The following is a 21626-nucleotide window of genomic DNA, read 5'->3' as shown; positions in this document are numbered from 1 at the left end:
TATGATTTAAACATATATAATGTTATAAATCATTTGACTTATCTAATTGACAAGCACAAGTATCATTATGATTATATCCTAGAAGAAACTGTCATGTGACATATTTTAAAGCAGCAGTTCAGATATATAAAATACAGATGGCTTTCTTCACAATGATTTATGTATAACTAGGAATTTACATTGCTGTGCAGTATGACTTGTAAACATATGTATGAGTATAAATATTTTATTTACTGGCAATAATAAGTATGAGAAGAAAGCTTTGGTGCAAGTAATTTAAAGTTTTTAAAACTGTTAACTGCATTTCTATGGCAGAAAGTAGGAATACCCTAATATATGTAATGTCTGAACCATTATAGCCTAAGTTATTGAATCCAAATGAACATAAGAACTTATTTTTACAAACTTTTTTTCTCTCTCTCTCTCTTCCTTTCTCTCTCTCTCTCTCTCTTCTCGGTTCCCATTATCAAGTTTATTAGAATGCTATTTTGATTATGAGTGTATTTTACAAAATAGTTGTACATAGTAATATGAGCTGTTTCTAAATGTTCTTATTTGTTTATATGAAGCTGATTTATAAATTGTTTAGCTTTGTCTTACTAGATAATCTAATTAAATGAGGTTAACTTTAGTTAATAATAGTTAGTATTGAATTGATATGGTGGCAGCTGAGGTATTGCTGCTTAGGATAGTGGGGATAACTTGAGTGGTATGTGCTACTCAAAGTTGGAGTTCTTAACTCCAGGCTGGGTGCAATGTTTAATCCTAATATTATTTTCACCTGTTTATTGTTGTTTGTATATAGTTCTGACATCCACAACACATTTTATAAACTTATTGTCACTACAAATAAAAGTGAAGCTTATACAAAATCCCATAAGATTTTCAATAAATACAGCTATAATTAATGGTACACCTAAAGGAGGAGGTATAATATCATTTATTTTGTTAATTGTTATTCTGATTATATGTTTTATATGTTTATAAAAGCTAAATGATTTCTCTAAAAGGAATTTCTTTAAACATTAATGGACTGAATAACCCATGTAAAGGGGCAAGTTTAATGAGATACATTAATTTGCATAGGGCCAACTTAGTATTCCTTCAAGAAACACATCTCCTGAAAAGGATATTGATAAATTAGCCACTAATAAATATACAGTCTTGGTTAGTTCAGAACACACTCAGAAAAAAGAGGAGTGGCTATTTTATGGAATAAAAGTATGCCCATACCTAAAACTATTAAGTCTTATAAAGATGATAAAGGAATGTTTTGTATGGTTACAATACAGATTAATGGAAAGACATATACATTAATCAATGTATATTGGATACCAGGAATTGGCATTAATACAGTGAAACACCATCTCAATAAGATCATATAATTTTCTATAGGAGATATTATTTTAGCAGGTGACTTTAATTGTATCCTACATGAAAAAGATACTACTACTATAGGAAAAAGGAAAATTACATTTAATGCAAAACATTTAAAGGATTTTGTTAATTTATATCATTTGAATGATATTAATAATCAGATAGATTCAAAATCATTACCATACACATTTTTTTCTAACAGATATAAAACTTATTCAAAAATAGATAGAGTCTTTATTTCTAACCAGATGGTTACAGACTTAATTAATTCTAAAATTATTTTGTGTCCTATATCAGATCGTAATTCAATTGTCTTTGAGTTTATGATAAAAAGTACTTACAATGTTCAGATCAAAAGGATACCAGCATACTTAACTAAAAGGCTATAAAGATTATAGACTTTCAGAAGTGCAACATTTTTTAGACTTAAACAATACACCTGAAGTCTCCATTGTTTATGTTTGGGATGCTTTAAAATTGTATTTATATGGACAAAGTATCAGATGGTATAATAATAAAAGGAAATCTTGGGATAAGGAATTACTAGATATTCAAAGCAAATTAGACTCATACAAACATAATAATAAAGAAAATATTATGGACAAAAAAGTCATTGAAGAAATAAATAAATTAAATGAGAAATACAAAGAAATTTTAACTCATAAAGTTAAAATAACATTAGAGAAATATAAGTTTTTGTCTTACTCAATAAGTCCCAAATACTTACATAGACTTAAAAATAAAACAAAAAGGTTGAATAAACAAAATCATATCAAAGAAATGTTCTCTCCAAGGAAAAAGAAGAATGTTTCTAGTTTACCAGAAATATTAGATGAATTTAGAAATCACTTTCACAAAATTAATCATAATAACATTAACATGGGAGCACAATGTTCAACACCGGAAGTATACCCCTCACTGGTGAGATCAGATCACAAACTAATCTCGCTGGAGGTCCTCATCCCACCCCCACCTGAAATAAAAAAGACCACAGTAAAGAACTTCTCGAAAGCCGACTTCACACTTCTAAAGACTAGTGTGGTCTCCTTTAAGGCCCCGAGCCGGAAAACAGTACTCAAGCCGCTGAATCACTTACAAATGCCTTCTACCAGCACCTGCAGGACTGCATGGATAAGGCAATCCCAAGCAAAACAAAGACTCTTTGTACCAAAGGCAAGCGTCCAGTCTGGTGGACCCCAGCCATAAACAAACTCTACAACAAAAGGAGGAAGCTACTACAAGATAGAGCAAAATCCTTAAAAGGTAAGACACCCTTGATCACTATAAGTAAAAACTAAGAGCTCTCATAAAATCATCCAAAGCAAATTTTGAGAGAAAATAGCTAAAGACTCAAAAGACAATCATAAGGCCTTCTTTAGCTATGTTAGAAACCTGGGAGGAAACTCCCAGATATGCTCAGAACTAGTTCAAAATGATGTGAAGATTACTGATCCTACAGACATTGCCAACATACTGGCTGACAGGTTCAGTGCAAACTTCTCCCCTCCCCAAAAGGAGAGATATCTATACCAAGTGATTGCAGCCCCCAAACATCTCCAACGCCCAAGTGAGAACTGCTCTCTCCAAAGCAAAAACACAGCATCCATGGGACCTGATGGTGTCCCCGGCTGTGTGCTCCACAACTCAACGAGGAATTAAACCCACAGCTAGGACAGCTGTTTAATCATAGTCTTACCTCTGGATACGTCCAGGAGTGGCGACTGCAACTGTGGTCCCACTTCACAAAGGCGGTGCCTCCACCGACCCTGGAAATTACCGCCTATTAGCTTGACAAGCCTTATCTGCAAAGCCATGGAGAGGATCATAATGGACCTCATAAATAAAGACATAGGGAATTTGCAGACTTTGGATCCATCCCAGTTTGGCTTTGTCAAAGGCAGATCATGCCTTCTAAACTTGGTTGACTTTTGAAACAGTCACCAAAGCCATTGATGAGGAAAGGCAGTCCATACAGCCTACCTCGATCTGGCGAAGGCCTTCGATACAATACCCCACTGGTATCATTGAAAAACTCATCAGCTTAAATGTTAACCCATACATCACAAGATGGGTTGCAAACTGGCTGAGTGACAGAACCCACAGGGTCAGAGTTGCTGGCGCCATGTCAGACTCAAAGCCTGTCACAAGTGGTGTACCACAGGGCTCAGTCCTGGCCCACTCTTGTTTGGCATCTACTTTTCCAGTACAAGCAAACACAGGAGGGTTATGGCTGACAAAGTTTGCAGATGACTGCAAACTGGGCCATAGTAGAAAACACATCTGACACAGATATCCTTCAGAAGGGTCTCACAGAAACGGATAACTGGTGCCAGAGCCATGGCCTAAAGTTAAATGCCAAAAATGCATAGTCATACCCTTCGAAAAACAAGGTTACCCCTAGCTACCAAATAGGTGGCAATCCACTGAGCACAGAAGAAGTTATCAGGGACCTGGGGACCCAGGTTGATAGTAGTCTGTCATTTGACACCCATGTAGCTAAAGTAGTTAGGAAGACCTTCTACATTGCCCACCTTATCATGAAGGGATTCTCATCTAGATCACGGAGGTCATAGTCTCCCTATACTCATCACTCATCAGACCAATCATTGAGTACAATGCCCCATTCGAATGTATCTGACCCGACACTTGCAGCAGCTGGAGAGGCCACAAAAGTTCCTTACCAAAAGGATAAAGGGTCTCAAACATCTGTCCTATGCTGCCCGACTGAAAGAACTCCAGCTCTATTCAGTCGCTTACCGCTTGCTCAGAGGTGACCTTTGCCTAACATACAAGGCCATGTCAAACCCAGATTTGATGAATATGCTTCACCTCAAAAATCTAGATCTGTCAGAGCCACAAGGGCGGGAGACTTAAACCTCGACACGGCTATTAATAGGACGTGCTGGAGGGATAGATTCATCACCCAAAGACTCCCTATGCTGTGGAATAAAATCCCGGTATATGTGAGGCAGAGCACCTCGCTGGTCTTGTTCAAGAGAAATCTTGACCAATGGATGGGAGATCGCAGATATACCCCAGGGATTACCTCAGTGTCACTGCTCGACAGAGGCACAGCAAAATAATGGGTATAGTTCCCCATACTAAAGGGGTGGTGTAAGCCACAAAACTATGGGCTAGGCTTGTAAATGCCCTCAGGCAGATAGCCTAGTATGAACCTATGAACCTATGAACCTATGAACCTATGAACATGGAGCCTAAAGATAAAATAAAGAAATTTATAACTACAAACATGAACAAAAAACTTAATAAACAACAGACTAAACTAATGGATAAAAATATTTCATATACAGAGGTTATTACACAAATAAACAAGCTTAAATCAAACAAAGCACCAGGTAATGATGGTATTATACCAGAGATCTATAAAATTCTTCCCAAAAGTACTTACTCATTAATACATAAGGTGTTTATTTTGGCCCAAAATGAGTTAACAACTCCCCCATCTTGGCAATACACATTTATTTCACCAATTTTAAAACCCAATAAAGACCCAACCAGATGCACTTCATATAGACCTATTTCATTACTTAATGTTGACTATAAAATGTTTATGAGTATTTTTGCTGATAGATTAAAGACAATCATCCCAGGCATTATAGATATAGACCAGACAGGTTTTATTGTAAATAGAAATACTTTTGATAATATAAGGAGAACTTTAATGTTAATTGATTTTGCAAATAGGAAAAAGAAAGATTTAACACTTATTAGTCTCGATATAAGTTCAGGATTTGATTCAGTAAGTTGGGACTACTTTTTTATCTTACTGAAGTGCACAAACTTTTCAGATGCATTTGTAAATCTAATTGAACATCTATATAAAGGAGCATTGGCTTACATTAAGATAGGAACATATGTCTCACAAAAAATACCCATTTTAAAAGGTACAAAACAAGGGGGTCCACTCTCTCCACTATTATTTACTTTAATAATGGAGCCTTGGGCTAATTTGATCAGAAACAGTACTGATATAGAAGGATTTGATATAGATGAAAATACAATATCTAAAATTCAACTTTTTGCAGATGATGTTCTAATTACATCAGCTGGATCTAACTCTTCTATGCAGTCCTTATTTGATAAAATTATGGATTTTAAAAATATCTCTGGTTTAATATTCAATGAAGAAAAACTAAAATATTACCAATATACACACGAAAAAATGTCCTCATTAATGATTTTAACAAATATATACCCAACTCAGGTCAGATAACTTACTTAGGTATAATATTAACTAAAGATATCAAATCTATTATACATAATAATTATAGTACCTGTCTTCTTAATATACAAAATATTTTCAATAGCTGGAACAATATGTTTTTTACCATGGAAGAGAGACTCACAATTATTAAAATGATAGTATTCCCTAAGATATTATACTTAATACAATCAATAATACTCCCACCTACAAAAATAATTATTAAGAAATTGAATTCACTAATGTTAAATTTCTTATGGGCACCTAATAGACCTAGGATTGCATTAAAGAAACATACTAATAGCTGGTCTCAAGGGGCGTTTCATTTCCAGACTTTAATCTATATACTATCTCTTCTATTATAAAAGTTATTACTTTGTTAATAGATCAGTCATATGTTGCAAGATGGAAAGATTACTGGGAACTAATTAGCATTCACTTCATGAAAGTCTCTTTAATACATAAAAATATTATTGTAAATAACCCCATGTTATGGTTACTAAAAGAATTTTGTACTTCATCCATTACACCAAAATATGTAGTTAGTTACCCATTAAACATTATTATCAGTTATCGTAATTTTATATTCATGCATCCTAAGTATAAGGAATGGAATTTTATTCTATTCCCTATAATGTATACACAAGGTATGCTTTTGTCAACCACCTCTGAAAGAACTCTTTTAGTCACAGAGAATGATCTAAAGTATTGGTATCAGTTGCTGTCTGATAATAAAGTAAAAAATTTAGACTTCTTAAAGCAAGAATTTGATTTGAGAGAAACATGTTGGTTAGAAATTCAGACTTTTAGACAGCATCTTATTAATAAAATTGATTTAATGTCTTTAACAGTTAAAGAATCTGTTCCAGTACTGATTGATTACTTGATATTAAATTTACAACATAGAGTTTCTGATAAAGGTAAGCTCTCATACATACATAAAATTATCAGAGAAGAAACTCATTACAGTTCAGATACCTATTGGAATTATTTCATTTCCATTAATGGTGAATCACCAAAACAACAAGATAAACAAAATATATTGGAATCTGCTTATAAAACTACTTCTTCCATTAATTGGAGACTTTTTACTTGGAAATTTTTACATAGATCCTTCTATACACCTTTAATGATGAATAAAATAAATAATAAAGACAACTTATGTAAAAGATGTAATGTAGAAATAAATGCTGATTGGGCACATATGTTTTATGACTGTATAAAATTGAAGGAATATTGGAAGTTAATCAATGATTTTTTACAGGCCCTTTTCACAGATAATTTCATTGTTTCTAAATCACTTATATTATTTAACACACCTGTTCCTAAAAGTGTTAAAAAGTTAAACTTCCCTTATTATGGTCTATTCTAGCAGTGGGTAGAAAAATAATAACCAGAAATTGTATTTCAGATACCCCTCCTTCATTTAATGAATTTAAAAATGTTATGACTGAAGTGTGTCATATGGAATTGATGACAATAAAATCAAGAACTACTAGAAAAACATCTTATTATATTATATGGGATACTTTACAAAACCTGTTAAAAAAATCTTAGTCTCAATAGCATGACATTAAAGTTTAATCAATTGATTTGATTTGTAGTGGATGTCTTTGTAAATACTTTGGTTATTTTATTGAATGTTATAACTATTTCTATTTTAATTGCTTGTATAAAATTGTTATGATATTTATTTTGCATGTTAAAAACAATAAACTTGTTTTAAAAAAAAAGAAATGGAACAACCAGTAATAATATATGGACAATTTTCTTCGGTAAGACTTGTAACCAGTTTTTTGAAAGACTTTAATATCTTTAAGTACTCTAGTAGAGATTTTGTGGCTGCACATGCTGAGGTGTTAGGCAAAGGCTTGACATTTGTTCCAGCTAGAAGAAGTAACATTGTGGATTTTCTTATTGACTTAAAGTTATTTACACGAAAATTGAATTTAGCCTTGTGGTTTTCTGCTAAGGTTGGTTTGAACAACATTATCCACCCTGTATTAAAAAGACCAAGCTATTTTAATCCCCTTTAAATGGCATCATCCAATGTTTTGAGAGGGTGTGTGAACTGAATATACACCCATTAAAGATGAAAAGCTATTGAAAAATCTGACCAATGAGGAACAGTGTTTATTAAATGAATTAACGATACTAATGTAAGAGTGATGTAACCAGATAAGGTGGGTGGGTGGGTTGGTCATCATGGATGCCACCCATTATAAAGAGAAAATGTTTGAAATGTTGTCTGATGTTATTTTGTGTGAAGTATCAAGGAATGAAATTAATAATGCATACAGAATGATCAGCTGGGCTTTACCTGATATGTCCACTCAAGGTAAAATTAACAAAGGGGAACTTGACTTTATGTTTAATGACAAGCCGGTTATAGCAGGAATTTTTGGTATCCCTAAAATACATAAAAACAGTGAAAGTCCCCCCATTTAGACCAATTGTTGACTTGACCAGATCGAAAACTTATAACACAATTGGTTGATTTTTGGCTGAAAAAAGTGTTAGCAAGTTACCTCAGATTTGTAAAGACTCTTTGCACTTTCTAACATTATTTAATAATATTAACTTCAACAATGTTGTGATCTTTGTCACTGCTGATGTAGTTAATTTGTATACCATCATTCCACACAAATTGGGTATTCAATTGTTGGAAGATAAACTAGAAGATAAACTACAAGACACTGCTGATATGACACAAGACAAAATTAATGTGATAGTTACGCTGATGGACTTGATATTACAGAACTATTTTGTTTACTTTGAAGGGCATTTTTAAAACAGACCACAGGGGAGATATGAGTGAAGCATGCACCCCTAGTTTTGCTAACCTGTTCATGTCCAGGTGGGAAAAGGAATATATTTTTTCCAGTCAATTTAACAATTCCTTATTGATATAAATATGATTTTTGGATGACCTTCTTATATTGTGGAATGACACAGAAGAAAAACTTTAGCATTTTTTTAATCTATATTAACCACACATGAATTTTTAAATGTTAGTTACACTTATAATAAAGAAATTATAGTATTTTAGATGTGTAATTAACCAAGAATAGAGACCAGATGAAGTACATGTCAAATATTTTTAGGGAAAAAAAAAACATTTTCTAATAAACATTTACACTTTGACAGCTGTCATCCTAATTTTCAAAAGAAGGCAGTTGTGAAAGTACACCTGGTTCATTTGGCTTGAATGATAACTGATGAGGAAGTTTTTAAGCAAGAAAGCAAATTTTTATTAAATATGTTTCACAATAGGGGTTATCCTAATGGGCTCCTTTTAGAAATAAAAGAAGTATTTTTTAAGAGACGAAGTGGTGTTTATGTACCCTTAATGAATGGAGGTATGCAAAGTGACATATTAGAGAGAGACAGGGTGAGGAAAAGTATTGATAATGGGAAAGCCTTTATATCAATTTATACAATGGATAATGAAATGATCAAAAATGCATAATTAAAAACTGGAATATTTTACGGCTGGACACTAATGTGTTCAGTAAAATGGGAAATAGACCAAATATTGTCTACAGAAGAGATTTGTCATTCAAGGAATTATTAGAGAGAAAGAATAAACATGTAATGGACAATAAACCCCTTGGCATGATGAAATGTGGTAATTGTACTCAATGCCTATTTATTTGAGTTACAAATAATCAGAATAACAACTTCAAAATCAATGGGAGATCATTTTTGTTACGGGTCACTTGTCATGTAATTCTAAATGGGTTGTGTATGTTGCCATTTGTTCTCTCTGTCCGGCATTCTACATAGGTAAAACATCATGGAAGTTAAAGGATAGGATATACAAGAATTTATTGGATATTAAGAAAAAGAAAACCACAAATGCTCTATATAGACATTTAGCTGAGGTAGAATATCATAGATTCTTATTTGTAGTGGTTGAACAGGTAAAAAATTACACCAGAGGGTTTATTGTGGATGAGCATCTTAGTGCCAGTGAACTGAGATGGCAACTGTCATTGAATGCTACTATGTTCCCAGGATTAAATGAAAATGTCTCACTCAATCCCATTTTAAAATTGAAGTTTTATGTATCTTAGACGGTATTAATTTTATAACAATTATAATAGGTTTTAAGCACTTAGCATTATTAAAAGCTTTTGGTTTGTTAGAAGTTCGAGTGCGACCTGTGTAAATTTGTTGTGCATTTGGGTGCAGTCTTTGAATTTCAGATTGTCTATTCTGGCACAGTGGAAGTTTTTTTTTTACCAGCTTAATAAATGTCTTACAACAGTGCTTTCATTCTGCATTTCTGTAGTGCAGCAGGGTTAAGCAGAAGTGCACAAAGATAGCCAGACTACTGCAGATGATGGCAAAAATGCAGCAGTTTTCCATAGGACATGAAAAGCCATTTACTATCACTCAGCATTAGTACACAATGACAAGCTCTGCGCAAATGTTGAGGACAAAAGTGAAGGCTTTCTTATGGGCTATTTATGGCAATTTATGTTGTGTATGATGCTATTTTTTGACCAGATTAAATATGTGAAGATAAGACAGTGGAGAAAATGAAGGTTACAGAGCAAGTAAAGGGTAGGACACAGGGGAAATGCTAGAGGAATGTGCAGGATGGTGGTGGGATTGCACCATATAGCTACTTCTTCAAAAGATAAATGTATACTTGTCACACAAATTTGATGAATTTAGACAGTCAGTGCATCAAGTCTGGGTGACAACAGAATAATGTTGTATGGCCAGTTGGACCAAATCAAGTGTGCCAAGCTGATACATACTGTTGAAAAAGGCAGACCCAGGAAACAAACCAACAAAAAGCACAATCCACAACACCATGGAGAATGCGAAGTCCAACCAAAAGTGTTTTTTGTAAAACCAGCTTTAATCCTTAAAAGTATAAGCACTTTCATTTTTGTACACAATCCATTACATCAGCCAAAATGCTAAAGTCAGAAATTTAAAGGCATATACATATCATAACAAAGGGAATATATGCAAGTACAAATAGTATTTGTTGCACCTGTCCTAAAAAATATATATTATAAATAGTTAAATGATGTGTAAAATATACATATAAAAATATTGCAATAATTCTGTTAATAACATTCCAAAGATTTAAGTTTTAAAACTGGAGCTATACTAATCATGTCATTCAAACCCGGGTGCCTGCAGGCTACCAGTCTGATCTGCCAAATAAACTCCTGCTGCTCCAAGAAAGTTGACCACGGACCATCCCTCAGACACTTCTCCACCTTCCCTAATACACTAAACTTAAAGTCATGTATTTCATTCATCATAAGGTGCCTGTAAAGGACATTGGTAATTGTTTTCTTTCTGATTTCATAAACATGCTCATTAATGTGGTTGTGCAACGTTCACTCAGTTTTTCCTATATAGTAAGCCTCACAGTGTTGACATCTAGCTCCGTAAATAATTCTTGCTGTCTGACAGTTATATCTCCCTGTTACAGCACAATCTTGATTCCTCAAGTTGATCCTGTCCCCCTCCAGGATATATTTACATGTACTGTACATTCTGCATTTAGTCATCTTGCCCCTTAGTGGCACCTGTGTTTTTTTTTTCTTTACCAACATGTCTTTAAAGTTGTGACTCCTTCTATAAATAAGAATAGGGGCCCCATAATTTGTCAAAGTCTATGATTTTTCCCTAAAAATATCCCAATTCTTGTTTAAAATCCAGTTAACCGTATTACTTTCCATGTTGTATGTGGTTATCAAAGCTCCTGTATATTTATTTTCATTACGTGACCCTGTTACCACCCCAGTATCACCCTGTCTGTTCTCCCTTGTTAGAATAGGTTGGTTGTGATGATAGAAAAGGACTTTGAGCAGGCGGGTTGCATGTTTGGTGTTTATCATAAGCCCACTTACTCTAACACACTATTACATTACACCAGCTTTCACCCATTTAACCAAAACAAGCAGTGGTGAAAGGACAGATGGTGAGGGCGGCCTGAATGAGTACAACAGAAATTGGTTTTAGCAAGGAATTGGAACTGTTGGTCAGGATGTTCAGTAGAAGGAGGTACCCGGTGGAAATGTTGCAGGAAATTAAAGAGGAAGTGGTGTACAAAAGAGAAATAGGGATTTACCAACCTATTCTAACAATGGAGAACAGACAGGGTGATACTGGGGTGGGAACAGGGTAATGTAATGAAAACAAATATACAGAAGCTATGGTAACCACATACAACATGGAAAGTAATAAGGTTAACTGGATTTTAAACAAGAATTGGAATATTTTTAGGGAAAATCATGGACTTTGGCAAATTATGGGGACTCATCCTATTATCATTTATAGAAGGGGTCACAACTTTAAAGACATTTTGTAAAAGAAAAATACACAGGTGCCACTTATGGGCAAAATGACTAAATGCGGAATATGCAGTACATATAAATATATCCTGGATGGGGACAGGATCAACTTGAGGAATCAAGATTATTTTGTAACAGGGAGATATAACTGTCAGACAGCAGGAATTATTTACGGAGCTAGATGTCAACACTGTGAGGCTTATTATATAGGAAAAACTGAGCGAAAGTTGCACAACCGCATTTATGAGCATGTTTATGAAATCAGAAAAACAAAACTACCAATGCCCTTTACAGGCACCTTATGATGAATGAAACACATGACTTTAAGTTTAGTGTATTAGAGAAAGTGGAGAAGTATCTGAGGGATGGTCCGTGGTCAACATTCTTGGAGCAGAGGGAGTTTATTTGGCAGATCAGACTGGTAGCCTGCAGGCACCTGGGTTTGAATGACATGATTAGTATAGCTCCAGTTTTAAAACTTAAATCTTTGGAATGTTATTAACAGAATTACTGCAATATTTTTATATATATATTTTACTCATCATTTAACTATTTATAATATATATATTTTTAGGACAGCTGCAACAAATACTATTTGTACTTGCATATATTCCCTTTGTTATGGTATGTATATGCCTTTAAATTTCTGACTTTAGCTTTCTGGCTGATGTAATGGATTGTGGGTGTGTTTCTAACTCCATAGAGGGAGATTTAAACAGTTCTGTTTGGATTTTTAATTGTATTTGAAGAAGTTGTTGGTGTACAAAAACAAAAGCACTTATACTTTTAAGGATTAAAGCTGGTTTTACAAAAAAAAACTTTTGGTTGGACTTCTCATTCTCCATGGTGCTGCAGATTGTGCTTTTTGCAAGTTGATACATAAGTAAAGTGGACAGATATGTATGGGGGTATTTTTTTCTTGTGGGATAGGTATACATTTTTATTTTTTTTTTCTGTTGAGGGAAGACTATTGGGGAAGATAATTAGGAATAAGAGAGTCAGGTAGGCAGGATAGGTAAGGTATCAGGTGCAGACTTACAGGACATACAAGACAGACAGGGATGGTGATTTGCACAAAATACTGAGGGGCACCATGATTGTGAATAAATAGGGGACATCGGGCACTCATCCATGTCCAGCATGAGCACAGTGAGAATTTAATCCTCACCCTCAGAACCGTCATCACTGTCTTCTGCCTTACTTCCCTGGGTTAGTGCTGAAAAAGCCAATAATTTTTCAGTTTGACACAGGACCTTTTCTGTCAATTTTGGCACAGAGGCCCCTTTCTATGAAGACCTCCACCAACTTTGTCAGCTCCTGATGAATGACAAAGTCACTACTCCTAGCAGGTACCACTGCATCAGAAGGCAGGGCAGAGCTGCCTGATATAGTTGGAGCAGGTAGTGTAGGAGATATGAAGGCAATGCTGACAGGTTTTGACACAGATGTTCTGGGTGTACTGTCTGTGGTGGTGCCGCCACAGCTATCTTGAAGGTATGGTGAGCCAAACCCCAGTGGTTGGGCATGTTCCCTGTGGTGATGATCATTTTTGTTGCAGCAGCAATGATTCCACCAAAAAAAGGGAGAGGGGGGAGACAGAGAGAGAGAGAGATAGGATTGGGAGAGACAAAACATATATAATAACATCAATGCCATGTCATATTATTATTTCAATAAATGAACAAATATGACACATAAGTATGTTCACTTTTGCCACATCCAGATATGATGTGAAGGCATTAATGTGTCATACAATAAATCAATTTCAGTGCTATTAGAAATAATTTGGAACAGTTATTTGAGTATGCCATATCAGATATCTGCATTCCAATTTAATAAATCCAGTTACAAACATAAAATGCTTAATGTAATTTAATACTACAGTGATTAATTTATACATTATGGCCTATAAAATAGCAAATTTTGCTCCTAGTAATTGAAGATGCACACATCTAAGTTAATGCATTCATCTGCCTGATGCAATCATCATGAGCTATTGGGTTAGACATGTATACTTGATACACAGGTAAGGTATGCCTACTCAAGGTGTTATGGACTGATGCCCTAAAAAGTATGATCTGGATTGCATTCATGCCTGATAAATGCTTACCCAGTGCCTCTCTGAGGCAAGCCAGTTTTCCCAATGCACCCCTCTGTGCAGGAAAATAGAACAGAAAAAGAAATGGAAACATAATGAATAAATGTTTTGACTGGCAAATCCATTCTGTGATATATCATTGACTGGTAATGGTTCACTATACTTACACAACTGAAGGTGCTTTCAGTCCTAAATTCCTCTTCCCATCAGCTAAGGAGGTTCCTCTTGCACCTCTTCATGTCACCATAATGGTGATGACATTCTTCCTCAGTGCATGGAATGGCATTCCAAGCCTCAGCCTTGTACTGAGATCCAGTATAGTTCTCCTGCTGAAGCCTATGGCTGTAGCACTTTATGAGGAGTGCCACAAAAATCCTGGACTCCTCTTCACACCACCTTTGGGCTGTAAATAGAGCATGACCCTCATCTTCACTCACCATCTCTACTGAACGTTACCTAGAACTGTGCCGAACTGGCACCCAGTTCAGATCCAGCATGTAATAGCCTGTGCACAATGATGCACAGCCTTGCCAGCTGCATTAGTGCATTTTAAAGCATAAAATGGCTTGGCAAAGACCTAGGGAATGGTTCAGTCATAACACAATGAAGACATAAAATATGAGGGTTAGACTTGGCCATATGTAATGTTAACCCTATTTATACATATTCCACTATTTTATTTATTTTATTTTATTTTACATTTGTTGACCGGGATAGTCTAACTGGATACATGTCCATTTTCAGCAAAGGTCCAGAGAGAAAAGCTCCAAAACAAGCACAGAGAAAAAACAAACAAGTTGGTACAATGCATATAGGTAACGGACACAGATCGAGCAGGCAGCGTATACATATAGTAGATACATATTACATACAGGTTACAGTCTCAAGATTGCACTAGCAGTTTATACAGTTCATCAATCAAAGACTAAAGGGGGTAGATTGAATACAAAAAAATTGTGAATAAAGCATCCATATTATAGAGAAGGTACTAGTCAGGATTAGAGCAAGGGCATAACCAGTGTGTTTTAAAGTACTTTTGAGATTATTTTTGAATAGGGTTCGAGAGGATTCTAGAGTAGGTTCCATGCGTTGCCAGCAGAGTTGGAAAACAGAGAGTCCCCAGCTGAGTTGTTGGATTTTATTTTATTTTATTTAACATTTGTTGACCGGGAATGTCCGACTAGGTTCCACAGAGCCTGTTTTCAGTGGAGGCCCAGGGAGAAATGCTGCCATTGTGTGTGTTGGAGGAATGTGGAGGAAAGAGTACCCACAGAGGAACAAACCCACACACACACAAGAACAGAACACAGGCAACCCAAACAGAATCAGCCGGAGAACCTCTTGGCGACCCCCTTGATTAACCGCTTAACCTGCTTAACCCGCCCATTGAGTGTTTGAACCAGGAATCTATTAGATGAGAGGAGTGAATGGTTGTTGCTGTAGGGGATGATAATGGTCTTAAGTGCAGGTGTATTTTCAGGTCAGTAGAGGACTTTATGCATCACTATAAGTTGGTTGAACTGCACCAGGCTAGGTAGTTCAAGCCACCCTAGAAGATTTAGGTTGAGACAGTGGTGAGTTCTGTATGCCATGCCGGTAGCAAATCTGGCAATGTGGTTGTAAGAGCAGTATAGTTTATTAAGAACATTTGTGTCCAAGTTGGTGAATAAAGGGGAGACATAGAGAAGAGTAGAAAGTAAATGCGATCGGACAATAGCATTTCTGGCAGGTGGTATAAGGAAAGACTTGATTTTATAAAGGGAGCCAAGCTTTTTATTGATGGTTTTGATGGTCTGATTGACATGCATATCAAACTTAAGGTTATTATCTGCTATGACGCTCAATATTTTGGTCTGGACATCCGGGGAGATAATAGTGCCACTGATTGATGTTATAATGAAGGAAGGTGGGGAGGACCTACTAGTGGGGAAGAAATGAAGTAACTTAATTTTGTTAGGATTTAAGATTAGACAGTGATTATGGGAACCAGTTTTCAACTGTGCTAAAAGTATTTTGTGTTAATGTGATTAGATTAGTTGGGGAGGTGGCGGAACAGATCAGAGGGGAGTTATCTGCATATTGAATGCAGGTAGCATTTGGGATGACAGTGTGGAGGTTGTTGATAAAGATAGAGAAGAGGAGGGGACCTAGTATAGAACCCTGGGGGACTTCTAATGTGATAGGTAGATGGGTTGATAACTTGTCCTTCCATAGGATTGCCTGTTGCCTACTAAGCAAGTAGGACTGAAACCATTGGAGTGCATGGTTATCTAAGGAGATGGCCTTTAGAGTATGTATAAGTAGTTGGTGGTCAACCATATCAAAGGCCTTAGAAAGATCTAGAAAGAGTGCTGAGGATAGTTTGTTATTGTTTCGGTTGTGGTTTATAGCATTAGAGAAAGAGTGGAGGGCAGAGGTGGTACTATGGAACGGTCTAAAGCCATGTTGACAGTTGGCCAGCAGGTTGTTCTGTGTGAGATAGTGCATGAGTTATTTATGGACACACTTTTCCATGATACTTTTCCATGATTTTGGCAAGTGGTGACAGAATAGCTATGGGTCTGAAGTTAGACAGTTCAGTGGAGCTGCCTCCTTTATGGAGAGGTATAACGTGGGATATTTTCCAGATCTTGGAGATGGTAGCTTCAGATATGTCTCTCATGATCAAGATAGAGACAGGGTATGCTATGACATCAGCAGCTTTTTGCAAATACTCTGCAGCGAGGAGGTCGGTTGCTAGGGTATTGAATACTATTAAATAATAAAATGATTTATGATGTTTGTTATAACTATTGTTGTTTAGAGGTACAATGTTATGAATTAGGACACAATACAAAGACTGACTAATACCACTTAGCAATCAAACTCATGATATAAAATAGATGTAAAATTACAAATATTGCTTTATAACTGCTATTGTCACAGGAGAACTTATCTTTCTTTGTTGTAAGCTGAAGTATACAAATTTCAGCATGAAGGGAGATGTACTTAAGATATGCCTGTATGTGTGTGACTTTTAACAACTCATGTTACTGGAGTTATATGTAAAAGCCAGCCTTTGTGGTTGCAAATACATTTCATATACATGTAGCTGCATGACCTGAATAATACATGTTGAGTTAGTTCCATACATAGCATACGTGACATACTGTCCTACACACATAACTATATGTGATGAGTCATACTAACTGTAAATACATATGCATTTACACCTATGCAAGTGCATTTTACATTAACTATCACGATTATGTTTAACGTAAATTATACACATAATATTTGAGTTCTGTAGCAATTGTTAATGACACCTGTGTTGCCAAATTCATATTTGTAATTGTCATTTGTATTTGGTATTACATTATTAAAGAAAACTGTGTGACAATGTTTATTCTAATCCTCTTGGTAAAATTATTTGTAAACTGGATTTGAATCTTGCATTTCCTTTCCGCCTGCTCCAAACTTATTGCAATTACATCTTGTGTCACAGAGGTAGGTAGCTGGCAGGTAAATTTTCTTCATTCAGTGCTGTCCAGCGTGCTGGTGGCAGAACAACAGCACCAGGCTTATTTGTGCTACTGATGGCAGTCCAAATTAAATGTTTCATTTCTTTCTCTTCAAACATGAACCATCGCTGCACACTGTTAAGCGGTGTTCAAATGCAGAAGTGAAAAAATATTGGTAAAATAGAACAACTCTAGGGTATATCTAGCAATGAACAGAGCAGTTATGGCATTAACTTGAAACATTTCCCTCTGTTAACATCTTGCTACTTCATGACTTGCATTTGTCTTACATATCATCAAGTCTTCATGTAATGCCAATTATTGGGAAAGGGGATACACAGCAGATGAAATTAGCTCATTTTTGACACGGAATATACAGGTAATAATGACATACTTTTAAAGAGAATGCATTACAGTCATGATCACTATTTGGGAGATCTAGATAATCCAGCATAGACTATAAATATTTTATATACACAATAGTTCCACATTCCTCAACTTACTGATTTCTGTGATCACAATTTGCAAACTGTTATATTTTACATCATGCCTAAGAAATGTTAGTTGACTTTCCAACAGCAAAATATTTGTAACAGCAATTCACAAGGACTATAAGTAACATATTTATCATTTATCACACAGAATTAGGCTGTTTAATTCATATACAGAAATATGTACCAATACTTTATCTGACCCCATAAGTAAAATTATTTGTAGTCTAGATTTGAGACCTACTGTTACTTCTGATGTTGCTCCCAAATCAATGTATTTGCCTTTTCTTCACTCAGTACTGTACAAAGAGTTGACAGCAGTGCACCAGCACCAGTTTCATGTGTGCTGCTGATGACATTCCAAAGAAAATTTTGAGTTTTTGCCTTGGGAAGTGAACCATCGTTCACTGCTAGTGACCACTGACAGTCAAAAAAGCTAGTAATTCCTGTCACAATAGAAATTTTTTCAATACTGTTTTCTTCCCTTTCTTTTGTGAACAGTATTCTCTTTTTCATGCTTTTCTAACATGAATGCAATGTCACTTGGATTAATTTTGAAAAGGTAAATTATTGCTATGTACTTCATATGAATTACAGACAACTTTTGACTCAAAAGCATGGCTAGGTCATAAGTATTTAGTAATACAATTGTTATAAAGGTTATCTCCTAAGCCAGTCAATGTAATACCTGACTTTTTGGTAACTGTATTCTCCCTGACATACCCCCAGTAAGTGTACATCAAAGTGACATTTGTGTGAAACACTTAATTCTTCCTGATGTAGTCCTAATCATTCACACTTGCAAGCTCTTAGCAATACTTCTCAATGCTCATTCATGTTCCACTAGGGAGTGTGCATAGCATCATGTAGGTACTCACAACATGTTTACCTGCCAGCACTTCAAGCAGATTGTGTGACTCATGAATGATAATGCGTTGATATTTGCATATTCACAATGCTCACAGGGGTTAATCTGCACTATATAAGCTCATTGTGTTGATGAAGCACTTGCATCATAGTAGGAGAAACTGGATCCACAGACTTTAATTCTGCTGTTTCACTGCCGTAATTGCAATTGTTTGTGTGCTTTTGTATACATTCTTTAAAGGTATATGATGTTCATTTACAAATGATTTTTTAAACATTACTGATGGCTTATATTTAACATAGCATTGGGTGATGCTTGCAGTTTGTCCATTGGTGTTGTTATAGGATGTAAAGCAGTTGTCTGCTTTAAAAGTCAACTGAGGTAATGTAATCCAACTTTATAGCAACATTCTCTGAGAATATAAACATAATAATTGTTATGCGAGTACTAGCAATGGCAAGGTTACATTGTAGTCCAACAAACATATTAAGCCTGTTATATAAGCCTGACATCAACAAGAGGGGTTATCCCAAATGGAAAACATGTTTAAATTTCCACATTTTAATTTATGTATTTTATGAATGCCATTCATAACAGACGTACATATTCTTGTCTTCCTTTCCAGATATTTGTGATTGCATTTAATTTAAATTTAATTTAAATATTTTGGGGGAGGGGAGATTACTTGTATATTACACATGTATAGTCCTAGAGAGTCATAAATTAATTTCTATTAATGCTGACTGCATACATTCACATTTGTTTTGTTGCCAGTCACTTTGCTTAGTTTTCTGATACATGTACTGGTTTGTGTTATTTTTCAACATATACAGGGGTTGAAGAAATCTGGCCTGTGTAAGCCACCATTCTCAGATGTTAAGAATGAGATGATAGTGCAAGCACTCCTTCAACATGGATCATACATATTAGAGAAAGTCAAAGCTAGCAAGTTCTTCTTTGACAAAATATGACAGCAGGTGGTCAATGATGTCAATACTGGATGGCCATGGTCGTGATTATGACCAAATCAAACATTGGGCCTGTGACATGATCTTCAAAACCCAAAAAGAGCTGCTGTTGTAGCACAGGAACAGAGGGCTACTGGTGGTGGTATTGCAACTGAACCACCACTAACTGAGACAGAAAAGTTCCTGTCCACTGTAAGGTTTCCAGACAGCTCACTGAGGGTTCCAAAGTAGTGGTTGATGTAGGTGCTGAGGTAGACAATGGCCAATGGAGATCTACTGGTGAAGCTCCAGGTATGGTCATATTGATAATTATCTTTTATCTTTATCTAGCATGAGAGAGGGGTATGGGGGAGATAGAGAGAATGAGATAGAGAGAAAGAGATGGAAAGGAAAGGAAAGAGAGAATGGATGAAAATATAATGGTATAATATATTTCTTAATATGCAGATGTAGTTGATGTTTCTGCTTATTGTGTCATTTGCATTATTTATTTATCCTTTGTTGATCACTCCCACTAGACTACAGCCTCTTTTTAGGGGAGAACCAAAGTGGTATTTATACTATTAGTGGAAATTTGGCTAGGGCATTGGGGAACTTCCCTTCCTCTTGCGATGTGTAAACAAGTTTGTGCGCACATCCCATTCCTAGCAAGGAGGCATCTGGGAGGACAGTGAGCAAGATGGAACAGCTGCAGCAGCAGAAGGGGGCAGAGGCAAGTGCCAGCTCAGAAGCAGTAGGTAGTGTGGTGATGGAGGATTTGGAGAAGGTTTTCCAGAGAAAGTTGTTTGAATGAACCATGGAGATAACCTCTGAGGAATGTAGACTTATAACCCTCCAATCAGAAGGGTTGTGGGATGATATACTGCAGGAATTAATAAACCAAAGTGAACCTGAGCATGAAGTTTCTCGGGTGGATATTATGGAGAAAATAAATGAAGGAGATGAAGAAAATATGCCAGAAGGAAGCAAGGAAAGATGATGAAGACATACACAGAGACAGTAGCAGTTACTTGAGAAGAAGCAATGGAAAGAAAAAAGTGTTAAAAGAAAATTTGTAGTGAGAATGCAGAGTTAGACGAAACAGGAACTAAACAGATATGAGGTATGGAACAGTATAATTTTCCCTTTGTGGACAAACGCACAAGAGGTAATAGCATTTATTTTAATACACAATGAGACATTTTGTGACAGTTTTTTTGAGACTGTACAAGCTATGGAGAGGTTTCTGTGTGAATATGAAAAAAGACAAAATGACAACCCTTGGAATAAATGTATAATAAAAGCATCTTTTTGAGAGACCAAAGAAAAAGTACATAAACAACTTATAATGGAAGTGAAAAAAGAGAATTTAAAAGATTATCTAAAAATATATGTAAAAAATATTATACATTTCACAACTTTATGACAATGGGGTTTGCAGACTGGGGCATGGGTTCTAATTTTATTCTGAAAATGGAAATGGTTAACATTGTTCATATTCCAAGTCTTAGAAATGTGGATGGTAACAGGGCTGTTGCAAAATATTGGGAAAAGCCAAAAAGGGCATTTAATTAATAGATGTGATAAGAAAAAATGTGGTAAAACATTTATATATATATATATATATATATATATATATATATATATATATATATATATATATAGTAAAACAGGATATGAATAAAAAATGTGATCTTGAATGTTATAAAGGTAAAACAGGTATATTTATGGATAGATGCAATGAAAAAGAGGGTGAACTAAGTATTGTAAATCAGAGTAAACAGAAAGAGAATGAAA

Source organism: Protopterus annectens, chromosome 2.part1, assembly GCF_019279795.1.
Source record: "Protopterus annectens isolate FY-2018-M chromosome 2.part1, PAN1.0, whole genome shotgun sequence".
NCBI classification, from domain to species: Eukaryota; Metazoa; Chordata; order Ceratodontiformes; family Protopteridae; genus Protopterus; species Protopterus annectens.
This window is presented reverse-complemented; position numbering follows the sequence as displayed.